This window comes from Echinops telfairi, unplaced genomic scaffold (assembly GCF_000313985.2).
Source record: "Echinops telfairi isolate 266 unplaced genomic scaffold, ASM31398v2 ScPeMD7_1713;HRSCAF=2227, whole genome shotgun sequence".
Classification (NCBI taxonomy): domain Eukaryota; kingdom Metazoa; phylum Chordata; class Mammalia; order Afrosoricida; family Tenrecidae; genus Echinops; species Echinops telfairi.
In genome coordinates this window covers 11491497-11509325 of record NW_022105611.1, presented here as the reverse complement: position 1 = coordinate 11509325, position 17829 = coordinate 11491497, and positions in this window count along the sequence as shown.

The following is a 17829-nucleotide window of genomic DNA, read 5'->3' as shown; positions in this document are numbered from 1 at the left end:
GGAAGGAAAAAAAGAGGAGCTGATCCCAAGGACTCAATGGAAAGTAAATGTCTAGAAAAGAACGATAGACTATATGTATGAATATGTCTGATACAATTAATGTATGGATTGTAACAAGAGTTGTAAGAGCCTCCAATAAAATGATTATTAAAAAAATAAGAACAGGCAAATAAATAAATAAAATGCACAAACAGCAGAAGATAAAATAGACAATGAGACAATAGTCTTTCATGAAGCAAATAACTAAATTGTAGTGAAAAGCTCTAATATCTCTTAAAACTTTAAATTCCCAAATGTTGACAGTAACTTTACTTTTGATGATAAGCCTAAACTATTGTTCTAGTGGCTGCTGTATGTTAAGGATTCTCTGTAAGTGAGACACTCCATTACTATGATATTAACAGTTCCTATGAAGTAGCATTATTGTTCTTAATTGCAAGCCAAATAATAATGGGGTCTTTATGTCTCCATGCCAGTGGCCCTTCATAGTTCCAAAATATCTCTGCCTTCTCATTGCTCTAGTTGTAAAATGGGTGGATCGACAAAGCACCTAGTCCCTTGATTGAAGCAGAACGTACATTTAAAAAAACACATTCTCCAGGTGAATTTATACAATTTAAGTTTTGAGGAGCACTACCCTGGTTCATGAAAGTGGCAATACAGTATAACTAAGATACAACTTTGCTGCAAAGGATTTCATTATTCAGAGAAGAGCTATACCAATAAGCCAACCTTCCTGTGTGATTTGTGAAAGACCATTATTAGCTCCTTCCTTGAACCCACATTGTTACAGAAAAGAATGAGAGAGAGCAAGAGAGAGGGGGTGGGGGCGTTGATGAGGGTTTTTGCTGTTGTTTTTGTTGTTAAAGTCACTTATTTTATCTAAGTGCACAATCAGGAAAAGTGAGAAAGAAAATGGGAGAAAAAAGTTACTATCAAGATGACTCTGACTCACGGTGACTCCACATGTGTCAGTAAAGAAATGTGCTGTACAGTTTTCAGTGACTCATTTTTTGGAATTAGATCGAGGCCTTTCTGGGTAGCCTTTAACTTTAAATATTTGCTTAGCAACCAATTATTATAGAAATGTATAAATTTTATAACAACCAGGGATTCTATAAGAAATAACGTAGACACAAATATATGGATATGAAACAGCTAGTTGTAGAAGCACCCAACCAAGCCTATATTTAAAAACCAGAGGAAAATGTGAATTTTGAGGGCATATTTGAAGATGAAAATAATCTTCATAAACTATTTAATAAGAGTGTAGTTACAGTTGCCCCAGTTTACCCAAGTATGTGAGAGGGAAATATTAATTATTGGGAAACCACTGAGGTTTGTGATCATTTCTTATGTGACAGTTGCTGGATATAAACTGAGCTGGAATTAATGTGAACCCTGAAGTAAAGATGACATTCCAGAGCTCACTTCCCAGAACAAGAAAATTGTAAATTGTCCAAAAAGAACGTAGAATATGTATTCACAGATGATCTGTACTTAACAACAGTTAAGAAGTCTTAACTGCACAGAGAAGAAACTGGGGACATGCAACAGAATCCATGCTGCATCTCATAATTTACTGTATGAACACATGCCAAATAACGTACTATGTTTTCCATTCAAAAAGAGGATTCAGTTACCTTAATGTATCCACTGGTTATCTCCTTAAAGCTCTAATTTTTATTAGCAATAGAATTGTAATGAAATTTATTTCATGTTACACTAGAACTTTCTACTTTTCCTCGGCAATCGTCTGTACTTCGTCAGCCCATCCCAAGCACATTATCATCACCATTTGAAAACAGTTGCTTGTCCTTTGCCTAAATTATATTCATCATGCTTCTTAACTCATATTTTCTGGTGTTACCTCTCTTTCTGAGTCTTCTAGCTGCTCTTCTGCCTATATTACTCCAAATCAGGGGGTGTAGGAAATAAAAGCATATGCTTGGAATGCCCAATTCAATGCACCACCTACTTACACAGGTCCTTGGGAGAAGAAAAGCTGAATATATTAAAAGGTGAGCTGGCTTGTTGCACAAAAAGTGTTTTTCTTGCTGCATACATTCTTGTACGCACTGGCCATGTGCCCAGAACCTCTTTCCATGGCTACGCCATCAGAGTGTGAGATATGCGGTTTTCATTGTTAAGAGTTGTTGAGTTGGATCCAACTCGTAGAGAACTCTATGTACAACGAAGCATTGTACCAGTCCTGTGTATGTGCGTGCTTTAATACATTCATGCAAACCAAAGATTTTTTTATAATCACTTTATTGGGGGCTCATACAACTCTTACCATAATCCATACATATATCCATGTGTCAAGCACATTTGTACATTTGTTACCATCACCATTTTCAAAAACTTTTCTTTCTACTTGAGCCATTAAACTAAAGATTTTTTATTAGCTTGTTTGTTATAAGTTTTTATTATTTGGGGACCTAGCATAAATCTTACATCAATGGACGTATTCCCTATGAAAATGACGGCATCAGCATTCCTCGGTTTTTTTCTTATAAATGTCTAAAAAAGTAAGAATATTCTGCATTTATGAATCTTTTAAGGAATTGTAGGCTAGTGGAAATAGATTCTATTATCCACCCTGTGTTTCTAGGATTTAGTTTCGAATCTCTTATAATAAAAAACCCATATTTTTCCTACAGAATTTTTCTGAAAATTAAGTGAAATTGCACATACGATCATTGTATCACTATTAATTATTCACAAAATGAATATTTATATATATTCATTCCCCTATTTGAGTCAGGAGAATCAGTCATATAGGTTGGAAATGACACCAGAAATAATTACGTAACTTCTCGCCAATTAAAACCATCTTTTGTTGAATAGATCAGAAAAGAATTGAGGTAAGGGTGACATACTTGAAATGATTTAATTGAGATATGAAATTATGTTGGATTAATTCACAGCTTTATTGTTACTAAAATCGTAATTCAATAACACACATTGTACAAATTTCATGGATTGAACTTGCAAATAAGATATTGGTGCCACAGCCCCGACTAAGTAAGTACATTATGTTGGTGGACAGGTTTTGGTTTTAGCAGATGGATGACTGAACTCATTTTTTGTTTTCACCCCAGGTTTTCTTACCCACCTCCTGGGTTTAACTAACTCCCAGATATTACTGTCTGAAAATATGAGTCTTCACCTGGAACCTTAATTTAAGATACATATGAGGGAGTTTCAAAAAGTTAATAGAAAAATGGAATGAGAAGATTATGGAATTTTACATGAAATTATTGAAACTCCTTTGTATGTCCACTCAATACTGGAAATAAACAACTGAAAAAAGGTAAATATTTTATAGGTATTAAAAATTATGTTAGCTCAAATTAAATTTGACATAATCTTTGATCCATCCATATCTATCTTCCTATCTAACTAGCTATCTTAATTGTTTTGAATTTGGAAAGCTTTATCAATGAATTTTTTACTTTTAATGTCATTCTCAAGTCAGACTTGAAAAACAATTCTGTGGGTTTTTTCCCATTCCTTTACAGTGTTCAATTTTTCTCTTACGGTTAAACCATTAGCTTTCTTGTTCATCTAAGACACATGTTAAGAAGATTATCTTGGGGGAAACAAAATGAGGATCCGATAACCAAGGGCTTAAATGGAGAGCAAATGTTTTGAGAATGATGAGGGCAACGAATGTACAAATGTGCTTGACACAATGTATGTATGGATTGTGATAAGAGTTGTATGAGCCCCAATAAAATACTTTTTTTAAAAAGACTATCTTAATGAAAGACTGTTTACCATGTGACATGTTCACAAGTATTTCTCAACAAGCCAAGTAGAATTCAATCTAATCTTATGTTCAAACACATATTTTTTGTGAATATGCTTTCTCTAGGGATATTTTTTGGTTAATTTTTTTAATACTTGAATGAATGTCCAATATGAATACTCCAGGTGATTTATTCCATGAAATGTTGTCAAATGACAATAGCTAAATCCTCCTTTACAAGCACTTTTGGGAATATCTGAAGTTTAGGAAAAGTAATCATTATATGGCAATATTTTAAAAGTTGGGGTAAATAAACAAAGACATAAAAATACATACTATATCAAAAAGAGTATGACTAATGTTATAAATGCAATACAGTCAATTTATATTCCTATGAAATTAATACATACTAATTTCATCTGCAACCCCTGTTGCTTTTCTTCTTGCAGAGGATGAGGCTACACATATAGAAGCATTGAAACTTGGCACACATTCAGATTTATGCTAGAAGAATCCGTCACTTCCCAGAAATCTATGGGCAGAGTAGATGGATAACAGAATGTATATGTATCTATAACCAAGGGGGATGGATAACAGAAAAGTGGGTGAAGGGAGACAGTAGTTGGTGTAAGACATGAAAAAATAATAATAATTTATAAATTATCAAGGGTTCGCGAGGGAAGGAGTGTGGGGGAGGGAGGGGAACAATTGAGAAGCTGAGACCAAGGGCTCAAGTAGAAAGGAAATGTCTTGAAGATGATGATGGCAACAAATGTACAAATGTGCCTGACACAATGGATAGATGTTTGGATTGTGATAAGAGCTGTAAGAGCCCCCAATAAAATGATTTGAAAAGAAAAAATAATAATAATCAAAATTTCACAAAAGCTAACAGCCATGGCGTAAATTCTGCATCATTGTGACCCTCAAGGACAGAGTAGAACTGCTCCTTGGGGTTTCTGAGACTTTGAATCTTTACAGCAGGAGACAGACTTGTCTTTCTCTGAAACAGTAACTGGCAGCTTGGAACCACTGACCTCGTGATTAGTTGTTCAGTGAATACACCACTATGCCACCAGCATTCCATAATTATCTCGGTAGTTTTTACTTATATTAACAGAGAGAAATATCACAGAGTTGCTTTTGTTATTTAAGAGAGACTAAGCTCTCCTGAGGTAACGAAAAAATCCTCAGAACTTACGTCTTCATATAATAAAGGCTGAGCACTGACGTCTGCTGCTTATCCAGCACAGGTCTCTGTAAGCATTTATGAGACCCAGTTCAGAAGATCTCCATCTTAATTTTGTTTCCAAGTTCATGGGAACATTGGCCAGGGTGTATCACACAGCACACATCAACATATCAAACCGGTTTCCCATGCATCCAGGCTGACTCCCAGGGGATCCCAAGTCTATCACTACAATGGGAGGAGGCTCCAGTGTCTTTCTCCTGAGACTGCTGCTGTTCAACCGCTGATTTTTTATGAACAGGGAAGCACTAAACACATGGCACAGCTACTTCTATTTCATTAGTTAAAGTAAATCATAGGGTTAAATCTAACTAACTATGTCAGGTAAGTGTGATTTTGTGTGCTGGAGGATTCTCACAGCAGAATCACAAAGCCCTTAGGTAATACCCTTGCAATCTACCACCAAAATTGAAGAGATAATTGCTCATTCTAAAATATTTCCAGTAGTGTGGCATATCAAATACACCTAGGTGTGATATTGCGGTTTTTTTGCAGTAAACAAAACTGCAAACCTAACTGACAGAAATCATCGTGTAACCTGATCCTTTGCTCTTCTCATTAGAGTAAAATTTTAAGTCAGGTAAATAAGTTCAGAATGTTTCTTTAAATCAGGGAGCAATGTTGCATAACAAATGCCTCCCTTTTCTCTTGAAATGATAAATTTTTTTTTAGAGAACACCACCATGAACGAAGGAGTGTTATAAAAAATCAAATTAATCTTGGGCTTTAAAAATAACAGGTGAATTTGTTTGCCAACAAAATTTCTATTTTATGGGAAAAAATAGAGGACAATACATTTTCACCCGGAATGGACAAATGTGCTGTCAGGGCTTTCAACTGGAGACTGTGTGCAGAAGCCTTGACAAGATTCCCTCCTAATTAAATGCTGCTCTCTGTTGAGAACTAGAATGAAGTGAACCCACTGCCAATGGCTCTCTCTGCATTCCCAGAGCAATAACATCCTCTGTTGCATTTCCACAAGCAGCTTCAGATCTTCTGGTCTTGTCAAAACATCACCTCTTTCCCACCAATACCTCCAGGATACAATAGGAATGAATCACTCAGTCACCAGAATTAGCCGATTGTCTGGAGCACAAACTTTTGAAAGCTATGTCTTCTTACTCTAAATTGCATCAGGAGAGAGAATCCTGCAGTTGCTATCCATTAAAGGGAAAAAATGTTAACATTGCTGCACAGGTAACTCTAAACCAATTTATGTTCAAGCATTTCCAAACTGATCATCCACAAATCTAATCACCTTAATCCAGGTTGGTAATGATTCTTTGCCTCATGTCATCTTCAAAATGCAGTCCAAACGCTGGACATTAATGTAATATAAAGTCCTTTGTATATTCCCCCCACTTTTTAAATGGTCCAGCCTTATTTCTTATTTCACTTGAAGTTTTTGTTCACGTTCTTTCATACATTGGCATGTTAGCCTCAATGAATGAAGGAGAGAGACACTTCAGTGAACACAGATGAAGTGCAAAACATGGTCTGAAAGGTAATAAGTACATGGAGAATTAACTCATTCCTTATGAGGAATGAGCTGAGTTAAAATTAGAAACATGATATGTCTATATTGTTGTATGCAATGGGAAAATCTGATTTCACTGTACATAGAAACCTATATAAAACCAATCAATGTTTAGCACTATTTGTGTGTTCCTAACACTATTCTTTTAAAAAGTCTTCATAATGATTACAATCCATTGAAAATGTTTTTATATCTAGTAAAGGCTCATTCATTCCTTCATTCACTGATTTATTTATTTAGTCTTAGATTTTGATAAAGAATCCTTTTGACAACAATTGTACTAATAGGTCCTGCAGCCCCACCCTTAATTAATGCATTTTCTCATCTAGCAACTTAAACTCAGTGCTCCATAATCAATACCCTATTTCACTGTTTTGCCTACCCCAGGTCCCAAGTAACAAATATTTTTTCTCTATTTATTTATCTGTTTTTGTCTTTTTACATAAGTGAGGTCATACAATATTTGTCCTTTTGTGACTAGTGTATTTCACTCAGCATAATGACTTCAAGGTATACCCATAATGTAAAACTCACTGAAATATACATATTTTAAAAGTTAAATTAAAAAAGAAAACATCAGCAGCTGCTGTGAATTTAGTTCATATAGGTAGTTTAGAGATTTAGGTCATGATATCATGAATTGGCTTGATATCATGTTTAATGCCTCTGGTCTATCTTCTTGTTCATTGCAAACTGCCTGGAGTCAAACTTGCTGGTAGTCATGCAAAGTTCATATGGTCTCTATTCATCTGGAGCAAGGAAGCAGTCAGCCTAGGAGGAGGAAATGGTGCCTGTAACTAACTGCCTCATTTGCCAGGAACCCAGAGGAACTGGATGCTGTCCGGCAACCAACACTAAATATTTGATCAAGCATTCTCTAGAATAATCCTAATAAAAAGGTCAAAATGCAGAGCAGAATTTTAAATTTCCATAGAATGCATACTTTCTGGAGCCATGTAAGCTAAATGAATTCCCAAAATTTTGTCCTCAGATGATCTTTAAAGCTTAAACAAACAAACAAAATCCTTCAAGTCTTCTTAAAAACAAACAATAGTTTGGCTTAATTGGCTAAAAAAAAAAGTCTACCATCAGTGTTGAGCTTTTAAAAAACTATATGGGATCAAGTTGATAACAATAACTAACAATCAAATAGGAAACTCAGGGCACAGACAGTAGCAACAATTCACATAAATAAGGGTTAGCATTGAAGAGTGCCATCAGGGACACTCAACTGTCCATGCAGACTGCTGAACTGATGTATGGTCTGTTTCCTGTATCCTTAACTGCTACAATGAGAATTAAAATACATTATTTTTTAAAAAGAATACTTTTGGATAAGATTGATGATATGCCTTTTTAAAAAGGTTAGCTTCTAGGGAAATTTGCAGTTAATATTCTGTTGCCAGAGTTCTTGCCAGAGTTATCATAGTCTTGCTTTGTTATTTATGAAAAGAAAAATATAACATTTAATAATGCCTACATGCAAGGGTTTCTGTGTGTTATTTCACATATAAGCATTAGAATTATTTAATATATTTTCCTTGAAGGAAGCCTGTGAGAAACAGAAAATAATGAAGAAGGAATTCCTGCTCTACATTATAAGACTAGTGGTGACAGAACAAAAACACCTAGACATACCTCATAATTTTTTAAGTATAAAATGAAAATTTAAGAGAAAGAATGACAATTTTAACCCAGGATTTGCAAGTATTTATTAATCCACAGAAAGTTGATTCATCTACTTCTTAAAATGAAATGGTGATCATTACATGTGAATTTAAGAAACAGATGATACCAACTCTTCTTTGGGATTCTACTTTCACAATTATGAAATAGAAATAGGGATTAATATAATTTCTCAAGTTTCTAGAGCAAAATAATGATGGTACAACTTTTTTAAAGTGGCAACATATTTTAGCCTTTCTTACACTTTTTTTTCGTTTTCCCTTGCCAAATGGAGTATATCTAATCAAATTAGATGTTTGTTAATTTTTGCTCCATCTTTCCCTCTTTTGCAACATTCCATAGAGAAATTACTCTTTCCTTCTCTTTCACTGGAAGCTCATTTTCATATGCCATCAGTCACATGGTAAAATGGGCAAGGCATGTATAAAGAGGCATTAAGACTTATAATTGAAATAATATTTAGACCAGTTGTATAGTAACTCTGTTGACTAACAGAAAACAGAAGATGAAAAGTCAGAGGTCTCAACACCACCACCAATTTTCTCTGTGACACTGGAAAGCAATCTGCCCCCTTTGGGGTCACAGTTTTCTGAATTATAAAATAAAATGCTGGATATTGAATGATACCTATCTTATCAACCACTGTAAAGGAATCACACTCCTGTTCACTTCAAAGAAAAGTTATCCAATAGCATGTAAAAATTATCAAACAATATCAATACCACACCCAAGTAAAAGTTTGCTGAAAATAATTTTAAATCATTGCAGAAGTACACCAACAGGGATCTGCAGAAATCCAAGATGCATTCAGAAGAAGATATACAATGAGATCTTGTCGCAGATATCAGAAAAAAAGCAGAGAAAACTGGACAGACATGATTAGTTCATCATGAGCACCTAACATTACTTCCATTCTCATGTATAGGGTTTGTTCTAGTGAAAATGATTGGCAGAGATCTTTATTTGTGCCATTCCAAAGAAAGGTGACCCAAAAGAATGTCCAAATTATAGAACAAAGACCTTTGTAGAATAGCATCCTACAGAAGTTGCAGCAGTACATTTACAGGGAGCTGCCGAGGTTCAAGCTGGATTTAGAAGAGGACTCGGAACAGGTCAGATGGATCTTGGCTGAAAGTGAAAATACCAGAAAGATGTGCACTTGTGTTTCATTAACTACACAAAAGCATTGGACTGTGTGGACCATAAGAAACTCTGGATAGCCTTGAGAAAAATGGGAATCCCAGAACACTTCATGTGCTCATGCCAAACCTGTACGGGGATCGGGAGACAGTTATTTGAACAGAACAAGGAAATACTTCGTGGTTTGTAAATCAGGAAAAGTGGAAACAGAGTTGTATCCACTCACAAGACTTATTCAATCACATGACTATAGAATAATTACTCAGAGAAGATCAATTGTATGAAAAAGAGTTTGACATCAAAATTGGAGGAAGGCTATTAACAACCTGCAGTATGCAGATGACACAACCTTGATTGCTGAAAATGAGAATTTGGAGCCAAGATCAAGGTTTGCAGCCTTCAGTCTGGATTACAACTCAGTGTAAAGCACACTAAAATCCTCCCAACTGGAGCAATAAGTAAATCATAATAAACTCATGATAAACGGAGAAAAGTCTGAAGTTGTCAAGAATTTTCTCTTGCTTGGATCCACAATCAATAGTCATGGAAGCAGCAGTCAAGAGATCAAAGGATGCACTGCACTGGGTAAATGTGCTGCACAAGAAAGTGCTGAAAGCAAAGGTGTTACTTTGAGAATTTAGGCATGCCTAACTCAAGCCATGATATTTTAAATCACCTCATATGCATGCGAAAGTTGGACATTGAGTAAGGAAGATGGAAGGAAAATCGATGCATTTGAACTATGGTGTTGGAGAAAACTATGAAAAGTACAATGAATTGCCCAAAGCGCGTGCATGCGCTTGCACGGGCACGCGCGCGCACACACACACACACACACACACACACACACACACGCACACACACACACACGCAAACTCTCTTGGAATAAGTACACCCAGAATGCTCCTTAGAGGCAAAGATGAGGATAATTCATCTCATGTACTTTGCACATAATCAGAAGAACCAGTTGCAGGAGAAGGACCTCATGCTTAGTAAAGGATAAGGCAGTGACAGAGGAAGGCCCTGGATGAGATGTATTGACCCAGTGGCTGCAACAACGGGCCCAAACATAAGCACAGCTGAGGCTCTGGTGCTAGACAGGGCAATATGCTGGCTTTTGTACAGAGGGTTGCTGTAAATCAGAACTGACTGGACACACTGAACAACTACATGATGCAAAATTTGCCTGACAGCACAGAGCAACAACACATAAATGTCCAGGTAAGATGTTCAGAAAACATATTCATAAAATGACACATATTACTATTCAGTAAAATATTATTGACAGTATGTTTGTGATAAAAAAATGAACAAGATATTTATAACTTCTCTCCTTCGGAAGCTCATGCAGGGGAATTATGTAATAGATGTATCTACAGTCCTATTACGGCATCGTAAGTACCATGCTACAGTGTGCTCTGAGTCTTAAACATTGTCAATTAACCCACCCAGGAAGGTCAGGCAGGGATGTTTAGACAGAGAGCTTTGGGCTGAGTTTAATAAAGCATGTAGGAACTATTAAATATATTTCAAACTGGATAAGGGAAAAACCAAAAACTCCATAAGAAAGGAAGAATGTGAACAAAAGCCTGTAGTCAGAGAGCATGATTTGCTCAGAGAAGCTCAAGTAATTTGATTTGGGCAGACATTTTTCTGTTTGGCTTTTATGGTAATGGCAGAAATTAAGGTGTGATAAATAGAAAACAAATTGTGAAAGAAATAGTGAGTTTATAATGAGCTTTAAACTGATAAGAAATGAAGAATTTCTGGAAGATGTTAAACAGAAGTGTAATAGAATCAGGCTGCATGATAGAAACAGTGTCCAAAGGATCGAAGGGGATAAGATCACAAGATACCGGTAGTGTAATTATCTGTAAAATGTTTCTGTTATCAAGGTCCGGTTTAATTATATTATAGTAAGGGAGCTTACTCTGTATGAATTTAAATTCTTTTTCTTTAAGTTTGTTTGTGACCCAGGACATGATCTACTGTGATGAATACTTCTTGAACATTTAAAAAAATTGTGTATTTTTGAAGTGTGGGTAGAAAGGTTGTTCCACAAATGTTAATAAAATTACATCACTTGCTGGTGCTATTCAATTCATGCATATCCTTTCGGTTATTATTTGTATCAGAGTTATAGCTATTACTAAGAGTGGAGTCTTGAAGTCAATTTGTGTACATAAATATTTTTACTCTTTAGTCCAAAAAAGTAAACTATATCACTTATATCACTGAGTATTGTGACTCTTTGATTATTTTATTTTGGTAAAGTCTACTTGGCTTAATATCAATGTAGCCAATCTACATACTTTTTAAGAGTTTTTTACTGTAAACTGCATGAAGGTTTACAGAGAAAATCAGTTTTCCAGTCAAACATGTTACTGATGGCAATCCCTGCCTTCTGAACTTTACCCTTAGGCAAACACTGCCTTTTTTATTTCAAACCATTGATTTAAAATGATTCATTATCGTAAGGAGTGTGTATCTTTTTAGTGTTTAGCATACCTTATAAATCTATGAGAAAATTGAGGCATGGGATGGGACAGGTTTTGTGCCAACTTGGCTGGGCCATGATTCTCAGTAGTTTGGAAGTCTAGAACTTCTCTCTGACGTGACATAGCTCTGTGATGGGGTCTACTGTGAGCAGCTACACGGTGGTGAGATTAGAGTGGGAGGTCAGCCCTTGTTCAGGGGCACTCTCTGATGATATTTCCTTGTAGGTGTGGCTGGTTTCAGATTAAAAAAAAACATAGAAAAAACGACCTTCACTTCCTGCCGATTTGGATCTTGCATCTTTCTCACCAACCTCTGGTTCTTGGAATGTGGGCCACCTGATCACCATAGTTCCTGCCATCCCCAGGAGCCCTCAGAGCCTCTGCATCCACTACTTGGGATATTCATCTGTTTTGTTTTTGTTTTCTTATATTGTCTATTCCATATTAATATACCTATTTTTAAAAATGTTCTATCTCATTGGCAATTTGGGTTAGTTGTTGCCCTCAGATTACAGTGTGCAAATTAACTTTTCACTGTCTTGAAATGAATAGTTACCATTTTAAGCTGACTGCAAAAAACATATACTCACATGTTGCTGTTGTCTCCAGGAGCCACAGAGTCAGTCCCAGCTCAGAGAGCTCTACGTACGAAAGAAGGAAACACTGCCTGGGCCTGTGCCAGCCGAACAACTGCTATGCTTGAGCCCGTTGTAACAGCTGTTACCAATCTATCTCAGCCTGGGTCTGCCTCTTTTTCACTGCCCTTCCACTTTGCCGAGCATGGCGTCTTCTCCAGAGACTGATCTTTCCTGATAACATAGTCAAAGCATATGATACGAAATCTCACTATCTTTGCTTTTCAGGAGGGTTCTGGCTGTCTTTCTTTCAAAACAGGTGTGTGTGTGTGTGTGTGTGTGTGTGTGTGTGTGTGTGTGTGTGTTTCTTTTGGCAGTCCATGGCTCTTTCAGATATCAAACACATCTATTATTATTTGGTATTTCTTATTCAATGTCCAACTTTCTGATGCATAGGGGGTGACTGGGGTCAGGTGCATCTTAGTCCTCAAAGTAACATCTTGCACTTCAACACTTTAAAGAGGTCTGTGCAAAAGATTAACCTAATAGAATGTGTCTTTGATCGAATGAAGAAACCTTCAATCTCCCTCTTTATTCTGTAAAGTAACTGAAAATAAAAAGTGCGAAAGAGAGCTGTAAGAGAGGGAAAAGAAAACTGTTAAGTCTTGTGGGTAATTTTGATAGGCTTTCCTGGAGGACATGGGAAAATCATGGGGGCTTGCTATAAAGAAGCTCTAAGAGGAAACTGAATTGGTGAATAAAAAGGTCAGGGAAGATACATTAAGGACTTTTAAAATTCTATTGCACCCATTCATCCTTCAAGTTTAGCAAAGGGTGTACTTTGAGTATTTCATTGGAAGATGTACTGTATCCACCTCACAGCCATGATGTGTGCCTTTGGATGAATTCTTATAGCCCCAAATTAAAGAAGATTTAAAAGGAACACAATTTGAATACCTCAAGGATGTTCAAAGTACTATTTTGATGTTATATAAATCAAAGAGCACAGAATAATTTTTAAAAGAATTAGAAAGATGGAATTATTGCTTTCAGAAATACTTGGACCCAGCATGAGGATATATTAAGAAACAATAACTTAAGATTGTGCAAGTTCCAGCAAGATGACAACCTGGTAACACACACCAGAGGGACTCTGCAGAAATCAGCGCAGGAGAGCCACTGAGAGGAAAACTCCACTCTTCCAGGTCACAGGAGAAGCGTCATAAAGATAAGTGGATACAGATCCATTAGCTTTTGGAGAGCTGCGGGCTTTTGCCTTGCCACTACAGAGGCCAGCTAGGACTTAGTCTTATCCTTGCCAACAACTTGGCCTGTGCCAGGCAGCTTCTTTGGCCGGCCCAATGTCATTACTTCAACACAAACACAGCTTGCTGCTGCCACCACCTTTGGGTAGGGTTTAAACCCCTGCAGCCCGACGGTCAGGGCTCAGGACTCAGCTATTTAATTTTTTTTCTCTCTCTTCTCCCTTTCCCACCACAGTCTAGGGGACTCGGTGGTTTGTTTTACCTCTGTTTTGTTTTGTTTTTCTTCTCTTTCCTTTGATAAGCCACTTATAGCTTGCAAGCCACACCCTTCCACCCTCCCCACCTAGCTTGGGGAGCTCCTGCATGCCCACCTTCTGCAGCCTTACAGGTGGCTGGGGAAATCCCTCCCGCCTTCCATCACAACCCAAAAGACAGAGGGGTTCTTCTCTTTAAACAGCTGGAAGAACTCCTGACTACCCTCCTAGACCCTTTAAGCTGTTGGGGGAACTCCAGCCCACCCTTTGTGGTGCTCTACTTGGTTGAGGGAACCTCCACAATGCCCACCTTTCACAATGCACCATGTGGCTTGGGAATCCCCTGCCCATCCTCCGTGGCCCTACACATGGCTGACGGAACTTCCTCCCACCTGCCACAGCATTTCACATGGCCTAAGACAGAAGTGCCAGCCCTCTCCAGTGCTCTCTGCTGCTGCTGCAGGAACCTCTGTCCAACCTACGTAGAGATCTTACCGACTAGGGTAATTCCACCCTAGTGCTCTACACCGAAATGGGCACACTCACCTGCCCTCTGTGGCACTCCCCTTGCAGCAGACACCCCTGCACACCCTTTGAGGTGCTCTAAGACACTGTAGGCCACACATCCACACCTGTGAGATCATCCAGTGCAGCACCATCAACACGGCCCACAACCATCTAACCAACATCCCTTGAGAGGATTGTCCAACTTGTACTCCAAATAGCAGAATACTAGCTGGCAAGGGAAAGAGTGAAACCATAAGAGGATAAAGCGGTAGCCTGACCCATCAATGCAGTTAGCTGAAGGCAGTTAGAAGAAGCATTCCTATGAGTGTCCCAAAGTGAGAGCCCCGTGCTCTGCGACTCTCTGGAAAATGGTACCGGAATCCCGTTAAAAAAAACAAACATGCAAACAGCACCAGCCCCAACAACCTCAAGGAAAAAACAGGAGAAACAAAAGGCAATGTCAGAAGTCCTGAACCTAATGATGTGCATAGAAGAAGCAGATACTGATCTGCCACAGAAAGGAATCTTCACAGACCTTCAGGTAAAACCCAAACTATTAGGGCCATCAATGAGGGAATTGAGATAAACCTGAGTACTTTGGAGCAGGGAATACATCGACTATTGGAAATACGGAAGGACACAAATACAGAGGACACACAAATTGACAAATGGGATATACTAAACATAAAAAACCTATGTGCATTGAAAGAATTCACTGAAGAGTAATAACATAACTCACAGACTGGGAAAACATCTTTAGCAATGACACATTAGACAAAGGCTTTATTACTAAAATCTACAGTACTTTGGTAGATTACAATAAGATAAAAACTAATTGCCCTCTGAGGAGGTAGACAAAGGACCTAAACAGAAGTCTCAAAAGGGCAGAAATCCAAATAGCCAATAAACATATGAGAAAATGTTCTCAATCATTCGCCATAAGAGAAATACAAATTAAAACAACTATGAGATACCACCTAAAACCCTCAAAGACAGCCAATTCAAAAAATCAGAAAGTAACAAGTATTGGAAGGGCTGTGTGGTGAGACAGGAACTCTCGTCCACTGCTGGTGGACCTGTTGGTATGTACAGCCATACTTGACATCAATTTAGTGATATATAAAACAGATGAAAATTGAGCTATCATACAACCCAGCAATCCCCCTGTGGGCATATTCCCAGAAGAGGCAAGAAACAAACCACGGCCAGACATCTGTGCTCTGATGGTCATTGCAGCACAGTTCACAATTGCAAGGAGTTGGAAACAACCCAAATTTCCATAAATGGACAAATAAATTTTTAAAACTCTGGTACATACATACAGTGGAGTACTACGCATCCCTAAAAAGCAGTGATGCACATCGCCACATGGGAAACCTGGAAGAAATTATGTTCAGTGAAGTAAGCCAAGCACAAAAGAAAACATACAACATGAACCCACTGAGGTAAGCTTAAAAATGCAAAAGGGGCATAACGGAACAGCTACTATATACATATATTCCTGGGGTGAGGTCCAGGTACTATGGCAGGGACCAGACCCAATCCAGGGATAAATATAGCAACCAAATAAAAAAGAAGGGGGTGGGGTGGGGAAAGACATGGGTAGCAGGGGAACTAACCCACCCAAGGGGAGGCTATTGTTCATAACTCCACAGGAGAGGGAGAGGGACCAGATTTCAACTCGGTGTGCCAAGACATGAATGCAACATATGAGCATGAAACAGGGAACCAATAAAGAGGTCTTCAGAGCCAACCCAAACCCCAATTACCTGGATCCCCTACTCCCCTCAGCAGATTGCACTTGAAAGAAGAGCACTGAAGCTATAGCTCAGGGAGAGGGGTGTGTCTGATCAGAGCAAATGAAGAAGGAAGGAGAGAGAGTGGAACACATCCTGGCCCACCAACCACATGGACGATATTCCTGCTCAGAGCAGCCAATGCACAGAGAGGACCATCACTGACCCATAGTGCTACAGAGTACACTGGAGACACAGTGCAGGCATTGTACCAGATCTGACCCTAGCACACTGGGGAGAAACATTAATGGTGTGCAACAGAGCAGCAAGCAGAACAAAGTAATGAAGTCCCCAAGGAATACCAAAAATGAACTTTGGGGCCAAGGCATGGCACCCCATCTGACTCGACTTGAAAATACTCCTAAGGTCAACAAACGATTTATTGGCCTTTTTTTCCTGTCATTTGATTTTGTTTGTTGTTGCTTTCTTTTGTTATCTTGTTTTGCTCTGTTTTGCTTTTGTTCTTATTATTGTCAATGCATGTCTATTTAGGTAAGGATAGGTGAGATAAACAATCCGGAGGGGAAAACAACAGGACCAACAGTTTGGTGGGGACACAGGATAGGGGAAAGCAAGGGAAAGGAAAGGGTGGTCAATAAATCTAGGGACAAGGGAACAAGTGATCCAAAATTGATGGTGAGGAGGGCATAGGTTTCCTGGTGGGGCTTAATCAAGGGCAATGTAGCTAAGAGCAATTACTGAAACCCAAATGAAGGCCAAACATGATAATGGGCCAAGAGGATAGTAAAAGGAAATAGAGGAAAGAACTAGGAGGCAAAGGGCATTTATAGAGGTCTAAATACAAGCATGTACATATCTAAATATATTTATATATAAGGATAGGAAAACCTATCTATGTACATATATTTTTATGTTAAGTATTAAGGTAGTGGATACACACTGGGCTTCTACTCAAGTACTCCCTTCAACACAAGAACACTTTGTTCTAATAACCAGGCATTCTGCGATGCTCACCTTCACTGACAGGATCACTGAAGACAAATGGGTACATAAGCAAATGTGGTGAAGAAAGCTGATGGTTCCCAGTTATCAAAAGATATAGCATCTGGGGTGTTAAAGGCTTGAAGATAAACAAAGCCCACATGGAAGAAGCACACTAGACTGTGTGATCATGAAGTTTTGATGGGATCTGATACCAGGCATTAATGACCCAGAACAAAAATTCATATCGATATGAATGAGGGGGAGTGCAGAGGGAAGACCCAAAGCCCATATGTAGACAACTGGATGTCCCCTTACAGAAGGGCACAAGGAAGAGATGAGCCAGTAAGGGTGCAGTACAGCACTGATGAAACATACATCTTTCCTCTAGTTCTTTAATGCCCCACTCCTTGACACTATCATGACCCCAATTCTTCCTTACAAATCTGGCTAGACCAGAGCGTATACACTGGTACTGATAAGAGCTGGAAACACAGGGAATCTTGGACAGATAAACCTCTCAGGACCAATAATGAGAGTAGTGATACCAGAAGGGGAAGGGGAAGGTGAGGGTAGAAAGGGGGAATCGATCACAATGATCTACATATAACCCCCTCTTAGGGGGA